We start from the raw sequence: 16,772 nt of genomic DNA, 5'->3' as shown, positions 1-16,772 counted from the left end.
GGTAGCTCAGATGGTAGAGCACTTGCCCGCGAAAGGCAAAGGTCCCGATTTCGAGTCTCGGTCGGGCACACAGTTTTAATCTGCCAGGAAGTTTCATACCTAATTTGTTATTCGATCTGCCAACCTATTCTACAGCGCTCTGCTGTAGCGTCATATGTCAACTCTTGACATACACCTCAAAAAAAACTACTTACCACTTACATTTCTATTAGATATTAAGAAGTTCCTCTTTTTCAGAAATGCTTTTCTTGCTATTTCCAGTTTCTAGTTTACGTTTTCCCTTCTTCGTCCATTATTAGTTATTTTGCTGCCCAAATAATAAAAAACTCGTCTACTTCTTTTAGTGTCTCATTCTCCAATCTCATACTTTCAGCATAACCTGATTATATTTAGCTAACTAAATCCCATTAACCGTTTCTTTATTTCTTTGATGTTCATCTTACAATGTTCTTTCAAGACAAAACCCGTTCCGTTCATCTGCTCTCCCACGTCCTTAGTTGCCTCTAACAGAATTACAGATTCATCTTCAAACTGCAAGAATATTTTTTTTCTTTTCCATGAACTTTAATTCAATTTCCAATGTCTGCTTGGTTTCCTTCTCAGATTCCTGTGTCATAGACTGAATAACATGGTGGATCGGCTAAAAATCTCACTCTCTTCTCAACTGTGGCTTCTTTTTACCTTCTTTGAACTCTTATAAATGAAATCTGGTTTCTGTACAAGATGTAAATAATCTTTCGATCACTGTGTTACATACCTGCTACCTCCTTAAATTTAAAGAGATTTATTCCTGTGCACACAGCCAAAAGCTTTTCCTAGGTCTACAAATACTGTCATTGTAGGTTTGCCTTTCCTTAACCTATCTTATAGCATAAGCCATAAAGTCTACATTTCCATCAACGTGATTACTCAGCTATTCACAATTAAGTGCCTGACAGAGGGTTCAACGAACCACCTTCAAGCTATCTCTTACCGTTCCACTCTCTAACGGCACGCGGGAAAAACGAGCACTTAAATTTTCTGTGCGATCCCTGATTTCCCTTATTTTATCGTGATGATCATTTCTCCCTACGCAGGTGGGTGCCAACAGAATGTTTTCGCAATCGGAGGAGAAAATTGGTGATTGAAATTTCATGAGAACATCCCGTCGCAAAGATAAACGCCTTGTTTTAATGATTGCCACTCCAATTCACGTATCATGTCTGTGGCACTATTTCCCCTATTTCACGATAATACAAAACGAGCTGCCCATTCTTTGAACTCTTTCAATATCATTCCTCAGCCCCAACTAATCGGATCCCAAACTGCACAGCAATACTCCAGAATAGGAAGGACAAGCGTGGTGTAAGCAGTCTCTTTAGTAGATCTGTTGCATCTTCAAAGTGTTCTGTCAGTTAAACGCAGTCTTTGGTTTGCTCTACCCACATCATTATCTATGTGATCGTTGCAATTTAGGTTTTTTGTAATTGTAATCCCTAAGTATTTAGTTGAATTTACAGCCTTCAGATTTGTGTGACTTATCGCATAGTCCAAATTTAGCGGATTTCCTTTAGTACTCATGTGAATAACTTCACACTTTTCTTTACTCAGAGTCAATTACCATTTTTCGCAGCCCAAATATATCTGTTCCCAATTATATTGCAATTCGTTTTGCTCATCTAATGACTTGGTTGTTGTTGTTGTCTTCAGTCCTGAGACTGGTTTGATGCAGCTCTCCATGCTACTCTACCCTGTGCAACCTTCTACATATCCCAGTACTTACTGTAACCTACATCCTTCTGAATCTACTTTGTGTATTCATCTCTTGGTCTCCCTCTACGATTTTTACCCTCCACGATGCCATCCAATGCTAAATTTGTGATCCCCTCATGCCTCAGAACATGTCCTACCAACCGGTCCCTTCTTCTTGTCAAGTTGTGCCACAAACTCCTCCCCAATTATAATCAATACCTCCTCATTAGTTATGTGAGCTACCCATCTAATGTTCAGCATTTTTCTGTAGGACCACATTTCGAATGCTTCTATTCTCTTCTTGTCCAAACTATTTATCGTCCATGTTTCACTTCCATACATGGCTACACTCCATACAAATACTTTCAGAAACGACTTCCTTACACTTAAATCTATACTCGATGTTAACAAATTTCTCTTCTTCAGAAACGCTTTCCTTGAGATTGCCAGTCTACATTTTATATCCTCTCTACTTCGACCATCATCAGTTATTTTGCTCCCCAAATGGCAAAACTCCTTTACTACTTTAATTGTCTCATTTCCTAATTTAATTCCCTCAGCGTCACCCGACTTAATTCGACTACATTCCATTATCCTCGTTTTGCTTCTGTTGATGTTCATCTTATATCCTCGTTTCAAGACATTGTCCATTCCGTTCAACTGCTCTTCCAAGTCCTTTGCTGTCCCTGACAGAATTACAATGTCATCGGCGAACTTCAAAGTTTTTATTTCTTCTCCATGGATTTTACTACCTACTTCGAATTTTTCTTTTGCTTCCTTTACTGCTTGCTCAATATACAGATTGAATAACATCGGGGAGAGGCTACAACCCTGTCTCACTCCCTTCTCAACCGCTGCTTCCCTTTCATGCCCCTCGACTCTTATATCTGCCATCTGGTTTCTGTACAAATTGTAAATAGCCTTTCGCTCCCTGTATTTTACCCCTTCCATCTTTATAATTTGAAAGAGAGTATTCCAGTCAACATTGTCAAAAGCTTTCTCTAAGTCTACAAATGCTAGAAACGTAGGTTTGCCTTTCCTTAATCTATTTTCTAAGATAAGTCGTAGGGTCAGTATTGCTTCACGTGTTCCAACATTTCTGAAGAATCCAAACTGATCTTCCCCGAGGTCGGCTTCTACCAGTTTTTCCATTCGTGTGTAAAGAATTCGCGTTAGAATTTTGAAGCTGTGACTTATGAAACTGATAGTTCAGTAATTTTGACATCTGTACCGGCCGAAGTGGCCGTGCGGTTAAAGGCGCTGCAGTCTGGAACCGCAAGACCGCTACGGTCGCAGGTTCGAATCCTGCCTGGGGCATGGATGTTTGTGATGTCCTTAGGTTAGTTGGGTTTAACTAGTTCTAAGTTCTAGGGGACTAATGACCTCAGCAGTTGCGTCCCATAGTGCTCAGAACCATTTTTTTGACATCTGTCAACACCTGTCCCATTCCTATCAATTGTTCCCTTATGCTATCCCTGAAACTCTGTACAACCTCTGGTTTAGTCAGTTTATCCAGGTCCCATCTCCTTAAATTCCCTCCTTTTTGCAGTTTATTCAGTTTTAATCTACAGTTCATAACCAATAGATTGTGGTCAGAGTCCACACCTGCCCCTGGAAATGTCTTACAATTTAAAACCTGGTTCCTAAATCTCTGTCTTACCATTATATAATCTATCTGATACCTTCTAGTATCTCCAGGATTCTTCCATGTATACAACCTTCTTTTATGATTCTTGAACCAAGTGTTAGCTATTATTAAGCTACGCTCTGTGCAAAATTCTACCAGACGGCTTCCTCTTTCATTTCTCTCCCCCAATCCATATTCACCCACTATGTTTCCTTCTCTCCCTTTTCCTACTTTCGAATTCCAGTCACCCACGACTATTAAATTTTCGTCTTCCTTCACTACCTGAACAATTTCTTTTGTCTCATCATACATTTCTTCAATTTCTTCATCATATGCAGAACCAGTTGGCATATAAACTTGTACTTCTGTAGTAGGCATGGGCTTCGTGTCTATCTTAGGCACAATAATGCGTTCACTATGCTGTTTGTAATAGCTTATCCGCACTCCTATTTTTTTATACATTATTAAACCTACTCCTGCATTACCGCTATTTGATTTTGTATTTATAACCCTGTATTCACCTGACCAAAAGTCTTGTTCCTCCTGCCACCCAACTTCATTAATTCCCACTATATCTAACTTTAACCTATCCATTTCCCTTTTTAAATTTCCTAACCTACCTGCCCGATTAAGGGTTCTGACATTCCACGCTCCGATCCGTCGAACGCCAGTTTTCTTTCTCCTGATAACGACGTCCTCCTGAGTAGTCCCCGCCCGGAGATCCGAATGGGGGACTATTTTACCTACAGAATATTTTACCCAAGAGGACGCCATCATCATCATTTAACCATACAGTAAAGCTGCATGCCCTCGGTAAGAATTACGGCTGTAGTTTCCCCTTGCTTGTAGCCGTTCGCAGTACCAGCACAGTAGGCCGTTTTGGTTAGTGTTACAAGGCCAGATCAGTCAGACTGTTCCCCCTGCAACTACTGAAAAGGCTGCTGCCCCTCTTCAGGAACCACACGTTTGTGTGGCCTCTCAACTGATACCCCTCCGTTGTGTTTGCACCTACGGTACGGCCGTCTGTATCGCTGAGGCACGCAAGCCTCCCCACCAACGGCAAGGTCCATGGTTCATGGGGGTAGGACTTTAGAAGGGGGTATGTCTTTACAAGACGATAAATGATAGCATCATCTGCAAATAATCTAAGAGGGCTACTCAGATTGTCTCCTATGTCGTTAATATAGATCAGGAACGATAGAGGGTCTGTAACACTTCCTTGGGGAACGTCGGATATTACTTCATTTTTAATCGATGACTTTCCGTTATCACTACGAACTCTGACCTTTCTGGCAGAAAATCACGAATCCAGTCGCACAACTGAGGCGTTATTGCATGGGCAGACAGTTTGACTAGAAGACGCTTGTGAGGAACGGTGTCGAAAGCCTTCTGAAACTCTAAAAATATGGAGTCAATTTGACATCCCCTGTCAATTGCTCTCATTACTTTATGAGCATAGAGAGCTAGTTGTGTTCCGCAAGAACGATATTTTCTGAATCCGTGTTGACTATGTGACAGTAAATCGTTTTCTTCGAGGTACTTCATGATGTTGGAATACAATATATGTTCCAAAAGCCTACTGCAAATCGAAGTTAGTGTTATGGGCCTGTAATTCAGCAGATTACTCCTATTTCCCTTTTTGGGTATTGGTGTGACTTGAGCAACTTTCCAGTCTTTAGGTACGGAACTTAATGTGAGCGAGTGGTTGTATATAATTGCTAATTATGGATCTATTGCATCTGCATAGCCTGAAAGGAACCTGAATGGAATACTATGTGGACCGGAAGCCTTGCCTTTATTAAGTGATTTAAGCTGCTTTGCAACAGCAAGCATATCTACTCTATGTTTCTCATCTTCTCAGTTTTTCTTGACTGGAATTCGGGATTATTTACTTCGTCTTTTTTGGTGAAGGTGTTTCGGAAAACCGTGTTTAATAACTTTGCTTTGGTGGCACTGTCATCAGTGACTTCAGCGTTGTTATCGCGAAGTGAAGGTATTGATTGCCTCTTGCCACTGGTGCGCTTTATGTATGACCTGAATCTCTTTGGGTTTTCTGCTAGATTCCGAGACAGAGTTTCGTTGTGGAATTTATTAAAAGCATCTCGTATTGAAGCACGCATTATATTTCGAACTTATGCAAAACATTGCCAATCTTCGGGATTTTGCGTTATTTTAAATTTGGCATGCTTTTTTCGTTGTTTCTGCAACAGCGATCTGACCCGATTTATGTACCATGGGGATCATTACCATCACTTATTAATTTATGTGGTATATATCTCTCAATTGCCGTCGATAATATCTCTTTGAAATCATTCGACATCTTTTCTACGCTTACGTGATCAGATCGGAAGGAGTCGAGAAAGTCTCTTAAAAAGGCGTTAAGATCATTTTTCTCAGCTTTTTTTTAAATAGATGTTATTTGCGCTTCTTTTTGATGGTTATGGGTGTTACGGTATTCAGCACAGCAGCAACTGCCTTGTGGTCGCTAATCCCTGAATTCGCCAAGATACTCCGTATTTGTCCAGGATTATTTGTTGCTAAGAGGTCAAGTATGTTTTCACTACCATTCACGTTTCGAGCGGCCTCATGAACTAATCGTTCAAAACTATTTTCTGAGAAAGCATTCAGTATAATTTTGGATGACATTTAATGCTTACCGCTGGCTTTAAATGTAAAATTTTTCCAGCATATCGTGGGTAGACTGAAGCCACCAGCGACTATAGTTGTGTGAGTGGCGTACCTATTTGAAATGAGACTCAAGTTTTCTTTGAACTGATCGGCAACAACATCTTCTGAGTCGGGGGTCGGTAGAACGATCCAATTAACAGTTCAGTCCGATTGCCAAGTACAAGCTCTACTCATACTAATTCGCAGGAACTATCTACTGCAATTTCACTACAAGGTAAACTACTTGTGACAGCAATAAATACTCCACCACCAACTGTATTTAATCTACCCTTTCTGAACACTGTAAGATCGTTTGAAAAAAATTCGGCTGAACTTATTTCCGGCTTAAGCCAGCTTTCTGTACCTACAACTATTTGAGCCTCAGTGCTTTCTATTAGGGCTTGGAGCTCTGGTTCTTTCCCAACACAGCTACTACAATTTACAACTACAATACCGATCGTTTCTACAACTACCTCACTGTGTTTCACTTGCTCCCTTTTAGACGGATGTCCTTTATGTGGTTTCCTGAGACCCTCTAACCTACAAAACCATCCATTACCCTCATACAGCCCCCGCTAGTCAATATTGCCTTGTATGTTTCTACATTTCTCCAGAACCGAAAGCGACCTTCTCCAACGTCAGCCATGTCTTATATATGTAATTTTTGTCGACAATTAGCTTCCTAGAATTCTTAACCTGATGGTTGGGTAGTATTCACACCTGTCAGCAACTGCCTTCTTTGAAATTGGAGCTATTACATTCTCCCTGAAGTCGTATAGTAAATTGTCTGTCTCTTACAACCTACATACAAGGTGGAATTATTTTGTCATGGCTGGCTCTCACCCCTACGGATCTCAATTATTCTGCGGGAATCGCGTCTATTCCAGGTCCGTTGCTCCCACTCAGGACTTTAATTACTCTTTTTAAATTGTTCTCGCACTATTATATGCCTCATCTCATCTTCACCTACTTCCTCTTCTCTTTCTACCACATTGTTCTGAGGTCTGTTTCCCTGTGTTGGCTCTCCCTTATATTCGTTCGACCTTTCTGCTTTCCCTTCTTTGATCAACACCATATTGTCATCTTATCTCTTGATACTCATACAGTTACTTCATTTTTCTCCAAAGACCTCTTCAACTTTCCACAAGTAGCATCCATTTTTCTCCTAGTTTTCATGCTTCTGCTACCTTGCATTTATCCTTTCGCTATTCCTGCTTAGCCGTTTGGCCCTTTCTGTCAACCTCATTTGACGTACGGCGTATGGAAAATGGCTGCACCGAGAAAAGATTGGGAATTTTTACGGGCGTTGATAAACGTGTGGTTGAGCACCCCACAAACCAAACATTGCCATCATCGTCATCATAAATCGGTGATGGGAATCCTGAGGCAGCTAAGTACTGTCAGTTTGGTAATAGAGAACAGCGTGAGGGCAAATACTGTAGGGCGAAACCAACGTTTGAATACAGTGAGCAGGTTTAAATGGATAAAGACTGAGGTACTCATGCAGACATGAGGAGGCTTGCTTAGGATAGACTAGTATGGAAAGGTGCGTCCATCATGCTGAAGTCCACAGAAACGAGATATCAGTTTGAGTCTACGTGAATAGTTTTACCATCTACAAAGATATATGTCGAATTACTAAAAATGTATGTACAGAAATAAATGTGGTGCTACAGAAGAATGCTGAAGATTAGATGGGTAGAACACATAATTGATGAGGAGGTACTGAATAGAATTGGGAGAAGAGGAGTTTGTGGCACAACTTGACTGGAAGAAGGGATCGGTTGGTAGGACATGTTCTGAGGCATCAAGGGATCACCAATTTAGTGTTGGAGGGCAGCGTGGAGGGTAAAAATCGTAGAGGGAGACCAAGAGATGAATACACTAAGCAGATTCAGAAGGATGTAGGCTGCAGTACGTACTGGGAGATGAAGAAGCTTGCACAGGTTAGAGTAGCATGGAGAGCTGCATCAAACCAGTCTCAGGACTGAAGACAACAACAACAACAATGTACAGAAATATAAGGGGTGTTCAAAAAGAAACGAGCAGGAGGCATAATTACAGAAACTAGAAGCTGAATGTTAGATTGACCCTGGCTGTTGAGACACTTGTCCCACTGGATACAAGGCGGTAAATGCCTGTTTCCGGGGATGCGTTGTTAACCAGTGCGACACGAACAACTGGACGTCGCCGTCCGAGGCGAGTCGTTTGCCGCTCAAAGCGTTTCTATGGGGACGAAAAATGGCGCAATTACAGGGAGAGAGGTCCGGACTGTATGGAGGGTGGCAGAGAACCTCCCATTTGAATACTTTCAGAAGTGCCGCGAATTTGTTGGCCGTACGAGGTTTTGCATTGTCGTGGAGCAGAATGACCCCAGGGGTGAGATTGCCTAGTCGTCTTAATTTGATCGCTTGGCGAAGGGTGGTCAGTAAGCGAGCAACGCTGGGAATTCACTGTTGTTCCGTGCTGCAGGAAGTGAATCAGAAGGGGGCCATCTTGGTCAAACGATCTGAGGTGCAAACGATTCACCTCGGACGACGACGTCCTGCTGTACGTGAGCAACTGGTTAACATCACAGCCCCGGGAGTTTAATGAGACTGCCATTCACCGCCTTGTGTCACAGTGGGACAAGTGTCTCAACAGGTATGGTCAATACTTCTAACATATAGATACTGGTTTCTGTAAATATGCCTCCGTCTCATTTCTTTTTGAACGCCCCTTATACAACTGCACCGTCTTACTCAGTGCAGGTGAACACATAGTAAGCCGTGCGCGGAAAAAAGTTTACGGCAGGTTTAAGCGCTGTCGATGCGAATAGGATACTGTTAACTATGATCCATGTTTAGGTCTACTGTAAAAAATTCTTAGGAAACAGGACATTTTATTCCTGAAGTTAGAACACAGATTGACATAACACTATGCCGTCCGACGAAACCACAGCGGTGTCCTGCACGAAATAGCGGTCAACGGCCGGCGACACCACAGTGGTGTCGTCTGCATGGTATCGCGCGGTTGCCGACGACACAGGAGTGGTGTCGTGGACATGGTAACGCGCAGTGACCGGCGACAGCACGTTAATATCTTTTGCATTCTGTTGGTATTTTGTTTAGGTAACAGTAAGCTACACACGCCAACAAGTGTTTTGTTTTTATAAGTAATTGTACACTTTCATTATGGCGGACGAAAGAAACAATAGGATTATTTACGATGAATGCGCGGAGGTCTTGTCTGACGTTCCGTACGACAAGAAGACATTGGATATGAAAAAAATTAAAGTGAAACAGAATCGTAGGAAGATAGTGAAATACGTCCAAGAAGAATTCGGCGAACGCTACGATTGTCAACTGATTCGGCTGAATCAGACGAAGAAGACGGTGCACAGTGGTCAGACTTTGATTTACCGAGGACCACTAATAAATTTGAAGAATCCCCGGGTCCAAACATATTTCCCAAAGATACACAGAGCGTCGAGGATATCGTACAATTATAAATGGGGAACGATCTATTTCAATATATTTGCAACGAAACCAAAAAGTACTACAGTCAAAATTGCAATAGAAGGGAAGTGGATTAAAACTGCCAAATTTGTTAACGTTACGGGACGAGAACTGGAATTGTAAGGAAAGCAAGGATCAATGATTATTAGTCAACGAATCCGTTGATAGACACACCGATATTTCGCAAAACGATGTCCCGCAGTCGATTCAGACAAATATTATCATTTTTACATTTTTCCAACAGCAACAATAAATTGGATAGTGCCGGCCGGCTTGTCAAAGTGTAATTCGTAACTGATAATTTTTCCAAAAAGTTTAAAGAAACATTTAATCTAAGTCAAAACATCTCATCTGATGAAGGAATAATACCGTGGAGTGGACGGATAAATTTTAAAGTTCATAATCTGTCGAAAATTACGAAATACGGCACACTCATTCGGATTCTGTGTGACTCGAGTACGGGATGCGTTTCCTCATCCAAGATATATTCCGGCGCTGGATAGCCTTTAGCGAAAACAATGACGGAACTATTGACACCTTCTGACGGAAAGTTGCATCACCTTTGCATGGATTATTATTGTAACAGTGTAGAACTTGCACAGAAGTTACTTGAAAAGAAAATTCGAGTTTGTGGAACGATATGGCAAAATAGCGTATTTCCGGAAAAATTAAAGCGCGCAAAAGTCAATGTGTTTGAAGCTTGTCATCAACGGAAAGGTGACAAGCGGCCGGCGACAAGCCAAATAATCCGAATTAGTGCTGCAGCCGCCAAGCGAATAAATTTGTACGAGACGTGTGGCCGGCAGAGTGTCAAGAATGCAAAAAGAGTGGAAGCAATGAATAGTTCATTGACAAGAGCGACCAAGAACCATAAATTTCTGACAGAGTATGTAGCTTTGAGCAACAAGTTTGTCCCGAAATAGACAGCGCGAGCATCAGCCTGTAGCTAGTCTTGTTACATTTCCATTTTCTTTTTATTTATGGCACTATTCGATGAATGGCTTTGAACCGCCACGTACAGTAGTAGTGCCCCAGGTAACCAACACCTTAATACGCGAGTTAACTGTTTCACTGACAACTGTGCTGAGAGCATCCTCGGCAGCTGAGTGGCTAACCCGCCTGCTGTTTGTCGTGTTTCAGTACTGTCAGTGGCAGAAGGAGTGAGCGGGGAGCTGTTGCCGGGCGCCGCTTCTGCCGTCAGCGGACCTCCACTTCCGCTGCTTGCGGGATTCACACAGACTCTTCAGAAATTCTGCACCGCATTGCCACAGAGATGTATTTATTTTTGTTTCCACACATATATTTTGTACAAGTTCAAAAATACATATTCTCATAATACCAAGCCAGTGTTTTACATATTTTCTCATTACTTCCACAGTGTATAGTCTGTGACACTAAAGATATATAACCTCTCCCACCTATACGTATAAAATTTTTTGTGATTTCTCTAAGGTGAGTACTCGAATCAGTACAAATGTATAAGGGTGTGAGAGTGAACAGTATGGAATCTACCGCCTCAATGAAGGAGACTGGAGGTGGAGCATTTGCCACAAAGTGGCTTCAAACTATATTAATGTTTTGCGAGCACTGCAGCTAGGCATTTACATTACGACTCATTTTAGGAACGTCCCTCATTAAACTGTATATGTGAAACACTCTATTACTTTAAGAAATTGGCATTGCCGTGGTATTCCATAATGCATTCCACATGTGACAACTAACTGGGGACACCAATGTACGTAACGAAGGAGTAAATACGCTCCAATTCTAAAAAAAAGAAAAGTGACGCACCAGAAGGAATTATCTGTCTGGGACGGAACTCGGTAGATGAGATGTACATGTACAGACCAACAAATAATTACAATTTCAAAAGAATTGGATGATTTATTCAAGATAAATAGCTTCACAATTTGAGCAAGCCAGCCGGCCGTGGTGGCCGAGCGCCTCTAGGCGCTTTATTCTGGAACCGCACGACCGCTACGGTCGCAGGTTCGAATCCTGCCTAGGGGAAGGATCAGTGTTATGTCCTTAGGTTAGTTAGGTTTAAGTAGTTCTAAGTTCTAGGGGACTGATGACCTCAGATGTTAAGTCCCATAGCGCTCAGTGCATTTTTTTTTCATTAATTTTTTTTTTTTTTTTTGAGCAATCCAATAACGCGTTGGTCCACCCTGTTCATAGGCAAACACTTATTCAACTTGGCATTAAGTGGTAGAGTTGTTCGATTCTCTCCTGTGCGATATCGTGCCAAATTTTGTCCAAATGGGGCGTTAGATTGTCAAAATCCCGAGGTAGTTGTAGGCCCCTGCCCATGATACTCCGATCGTTCTCAATTGGGTAGAGATCCGGCTATCTTACCTGACAAAGTACAGTTTGGCAAGCACAAAGACAAGCAGTATAAACTGTCACCGTGTGCAGGCGGGTATTATCTTGCCGAACTATAAGCCCAGGATTGCTTGGCGTAGAGGGCAAGAAAACGAGACATAGAATATCGTCGACGTACCGCAATACTGTTAGGGTGACGCGAATGAAAACCAAAGGTGTTCTGCTGTAAAAACAAATGGAACAAATCGTTGTTGGGACGTATGGTAGACGACAGTTACGTTGCTATCCCACCATTGCACGTGACCTTCCCAGACACGTCTTCGCTGGTCAGTGGGGCTCAGTCCGGGTAATGTAACTGATGATGATAAATGAAAGGCCGAAATTCTAAACCTAGCTTTCAAAAACTGCAGTACCATTCCCACTTTTAATCATCGAACAAATGCAGGGATGGCTGACGTAGCATTTAGTGTATCTGAGATTGTAAAACACTTAAGATCCCTAGACGCCAGGAAGGCATCTGGCCCAGACGGTATCCCCGTAAGATTATATGTTGACTATGCTACAAATATAGCACCATTCTTATCCATCATCCATCAGAGATCATTGGAACAGTGGAAAGTTCCACGGTCCGGAATAAGGCGCAGGTCGTAGCAATCTATAAAAAGGGTACACAATAGGATGCACATAATTACCGGCCAATTTCACTGACATCGGTTTTTTGTAGAATCATAGAACATATTTTGTGTTCAGACATAATGACCTTTCTAGACTCTGAGGAGCTCATCTGCAGAAACCAGCACGGCTTTAGGAAACAGCGGTCATGCGATACACAGCTGGCCCTCTTCGTACATGATATACGACAGGCTCTAGATACCGGCTCCCAGGTTGATGCCACATTTCTCAACTTTCGAAAGGCGTTCGACTCAGATCCACACTGTCGCTTGTTCCAAAAAGTGCGCTCTAACGGTCTGTCCGATGACATATGCGGTTGGATAGAAAGTTTTCTAACAGACACAGAGCAGTATGTCGTCCTGAATGGGGTGACTTCAACAGAAACAAGCGTAACTCCAGGTGTGCCCCAGGGCAGCGTAATAGGACTGCTACTTTTTACTATTTATATAAACGATCTGGTTGATGGTATTGACAGCGGCATTAGACTGTTTACCAATGTTGCTGTAGTCTACAGAAAAGTAGTATCACACGAAAGTTATGAACAAATCAATGAGGATTTGCAGAAAATAAATGCGTGGTGTAATGACTGGCAGTTAGCTCTAAATATTAGTACGTGTAACCTACTGCGTATAACAAGGCGAAAATCCCCATTAATGTACGAGTACAAAATAAACGCCCAGTCTTTGGAAGTGGTAACATCCGTCAAGTATCTAGGTGTGGCTATTCGAAATGATCTCAAATGGAATGATCAGATTACACAAGTATCGGGTAAGGTGAACTCTAAATTGCGGTTTATTGGTAGAATCCTGAAGCGATGCAGTCCTTCAACAAAGGAAATAGCTTACAATACGTTAGTTCAACCAGTCGTAGAGTATTGTTCGTCTATATGGGACAATTAACGGTTGGGTCTGATTCAAGAGATTGAGAAGGTCCAAAGAAGAGCGGCAAGATTCGTGACTGGTACATTTAGTCATCGCGAGAGGGTTACAAATCTCATAGAAAGTTTGAAGAGGGACACACTTGCAAATAGACGGCGCGCTAAACGGAAGGGGCTGCTCGCTATATTCCGAAATCCGATCTTCACCGAGGACGTAGAGTATATATTATTGCCACCAACTTTCAAATCGCGCAATGATCACCATTCAGAGATAAGGGAAATTAGAGCTCGTACTGAGGCGTTCAGACAGTCGTTTTTCCCTCATTCGATCCGCAAGTGGAACAGAGGGGGAGGGGGGGGGGGGGAATATGACTTTGTTGCAGCTTGTGCTAGCGGAGTATACAGGGTGAGTCACCTAACATTACCGCTAGATGTATTTCGTAAACCACATCAAATACTGACGAACCGATTCCACAGACCGAACGTGAGGAGAGGGGCTAGTGTAATTGCTTAATACAAACCATAAAAAAATGCACGGAAGTATGTTTTTTAACACACACCTACGTTTTTTTTAAATGGAACCCCGTTAGTTCTGTTAGCACATCTGAACATATAAACAAATACGTAATCATTGCCGTTTGTTGCATTGTAAAATGTTAATTACTTCCGGAGATATTGTAACCTAAAGTTGACGCTTCAGTACCACTCCTCCGCTGTTCGATCGTGTGTATCGGAGAGCACCGAATTACGTAGGGACCCAAAGGGAACGGTGATGGACCTTAGGTACAGAAGAGACTGGAACAGCACATTACGTCCACATGCTAACACCTTTTTATTGGTCTTTATCACTGACGCACATGTACGCTACCATGAGGGGTGAGGTACACGCACACACGTGGTTTCCGTTTTCAATTACAGAGTGGAATAGAGTATGTCCCGACATGTCAGGCCAATAGATGTTCAATGTGGTGGCCATCATTTGCTGCACACAACTACACTCTCGGCGTAATGAATGTCGTACACGCCGCAGTACATCTGGTGTAATGTCGCCGCAGACGGCCACAATACGTTGTTTCACATCCTCTGGGGTTGTAGGCACATCACGGTACACATTATCCTTTAACGTACCCCACAGAAAGGAGTCCAGAGGTGTAAGATCAGGAGAACGGGCTGGCCAATTTATGCGTCCTCCACGTCCTATGAAACGCCCGTCGAACATCCTGTCAAGGGTCAGCCTAGTGTTAATTGCGGAATGTGCAGGTGCGCCATCATGCTGATACCACATACGTCGACGCGTTTCCAGTGGGACATTTTCGAGTAACGTTGGCAGATCATTCTGTAGAAACGCGATGTATGTTGCAACTGTTTGTTACAACACGCAACTGAACGTCGGAGGTTTCAAGCGTCAACTTTAGGTTACAATATCTCCGGATGTAATTAACATTTTACAATGCAACAAACGGCACTGATTACGTATTTGTTTATATGTTCAGATGTGCTAACAAAACTAACGTGGTTCCATTTAAAAAAACGTAGGTTTGTGTTAAAAAACATACTTCCATGCATTTTTGTATGGTTTGTATTAAACAATTACACTAGCCCCTCTCCTCACGTAAGGTCTGTGGAATCGGTTCGTCAGTATTTGATATGGTTTACGAAATATATCCAGCGGTAACGTTAGGTGACTCACCCTGTATATGTAGATGTAGATGTAGAAGCGAGGTTCATCACGGAAGACAATTCTACCCCATCTAATGAAATTGCGGGCCGAGGATGCATGTAGAGACGCCCCGGACAGTGATAGGATATCAGCCTGATTACGATATTGCACTGTTTGTTTTGTTAAGAACGATGCAACGCTCCTTCGGACGTGCGCGCATATCTGAAGGATAGGACACTGCGCCGATTACAGCCGTTATCAAATATCCCAGATGTATTCGCAGTTGCGAATACGGAAAACCATCAGCTGTATAAAGGAATGACGACAGTGTAAATTTGTGTCGAACAGGGACTCGAACCCGGATTTTCGTCTTCCCGCGAGCGGTCGCCTTAACCGCTTTGGCTATCCGTGCACGACACACTACCAGATCCAAACTGTCAAACGTCTTCGTTCACCCGCCACAGCCTGTACTCGTACACACATAATGTAATTCCCCTGCAGGGGAGGACATTTTAACTGGAAGTCTCGGTTAAATACGATATTGGCGTGCCTGTGTTGTTGAGAAAAACTATGCAATATTCATTCGGACATGCATGCCCGTCGTAATCGTTATTCCCTTTTACAGTTAACGGTTGTTTGTATGGGTATTTACCTGACTCTACCCCACCATAGGTCCCGACAGCGAGGAGTCATAAACAGGGCTGCATTTCATTTCACACTACGAATTCTTTGGTTGACATCCGTGGTACGTCGACAGCGGTACGTCGACGATATTCTACTCTCCATTTTCTTGCCCTTCATCCCAAGACATCCTGGGCTTAAACTCCGGCAAGATAATACTCGCAGACAGACGGCGAGCATTTCTAGTGCTTGCCTTCGTGCTTGCCGCACTATACCTTGGCCAGCAAGTTCGGTGGATCTCTCTGTATATGAGAAACTTCGGAGCATTGTGGGCAGGGCCCTCCTACCGGCTCGGAATTTTTATGATCTAACGAGCCTTATGGACAGAATTTTGCACGATATCCCTGAGGAGGTCATCCAAACACTCTATCGATTAATATCAGGGCGAATAACTGCTTGCATAGAGGCAGGGTAAATCAACGAGTTATTGACTTGCTTCATTTGTGAAGTTTTTTCTTTTGAGTAAATCATCAAGTTTTTGTGAAACTGTAATTAATTGTTTGTCTGTTAATGTTCGTCACGTCTACTGATATCCTCCCATACGGATGATTCCTCCGTGGTGCGTCTTTTGTTTCTGTTTTAAAGTATATATCGATGTGCGAGTTTCAGAGTTTCATTACGTTGAAGAGGGTAAAAATTATGCCTGGAGACAGAGAATGGAATACAGCAAATAATTCAAGAAGTAAAACTATCAGACAGATTAAAACTGTGTGCCGGACTGAGAGTCGAACTCGGGACCTTTGCCGTTCGCGGGCAAGTGCTCTACCATCTGAGCTACCCAAGCACGACGCACGCTCCGCCCTCACATCTTTACATTTGCCAGTACCTCGTCTCCCACCTTTCAAACTTTACAGAAGCTCTCCTGCAAACCTTGCAGAACTAGCACTCCTGCAAGACGGGCGTGAGTCGTGCTTGGCTAGCTCAGAACCTCATGCTTCTCTCACCACTCAATATGTAATGCGCACACTATACCATGAAATGATCTACATGTTCCTTTTAACAGAGTGATCTTTATTGAAAATAAATAAATAATTAAAC

The 16,772-nt window shown here is 42.5% G+C and overlaps 1 long non-coding RNA gene across 1 annotated transcript in view; it reads left to right on the top strand.

The window, feature by feature from the left end:
• LOC124798719 overlaps positions 1-10,855 on the top strand; it is a 42,668-nt gene extending 31,813 nt beyond the window's left edge. Inside the window, exon 4 of the long non-coding RNA XR_007016974.1 lies at positions 10,663-10,855. This is a non-coding gene — a long non-coding RNA (uncharacterized LOC124798719). The remainder of the gene's footprint in view (positions 1-10,662) is intronic.
• Positions 10,856-16,772: the final 5,917 nt, after the last annotated feature.

Source organism: Schistocerca piceifrons, chromosome 5 (genome assembly GCF_021461385.2).
Source record: "Schistocerca piceifrons isolate TAMUIC-IGC-003096 chromosome 5, iqSchPice1.1, whole genome shotgun sequence".
Taxonomy (NCBI): domain Eukaryota; kingdom Metazoa; phylum Arthropoda; class Insecta; order Orthoptera; family Acrididae; genus Schistocerca; species Schistocerca piceifrons.
The sequence above is the reverse complement of the archived record's forward strand: the minus strand, read 5'-3'. Positions and strand labels throughout refer to the sequence as shown.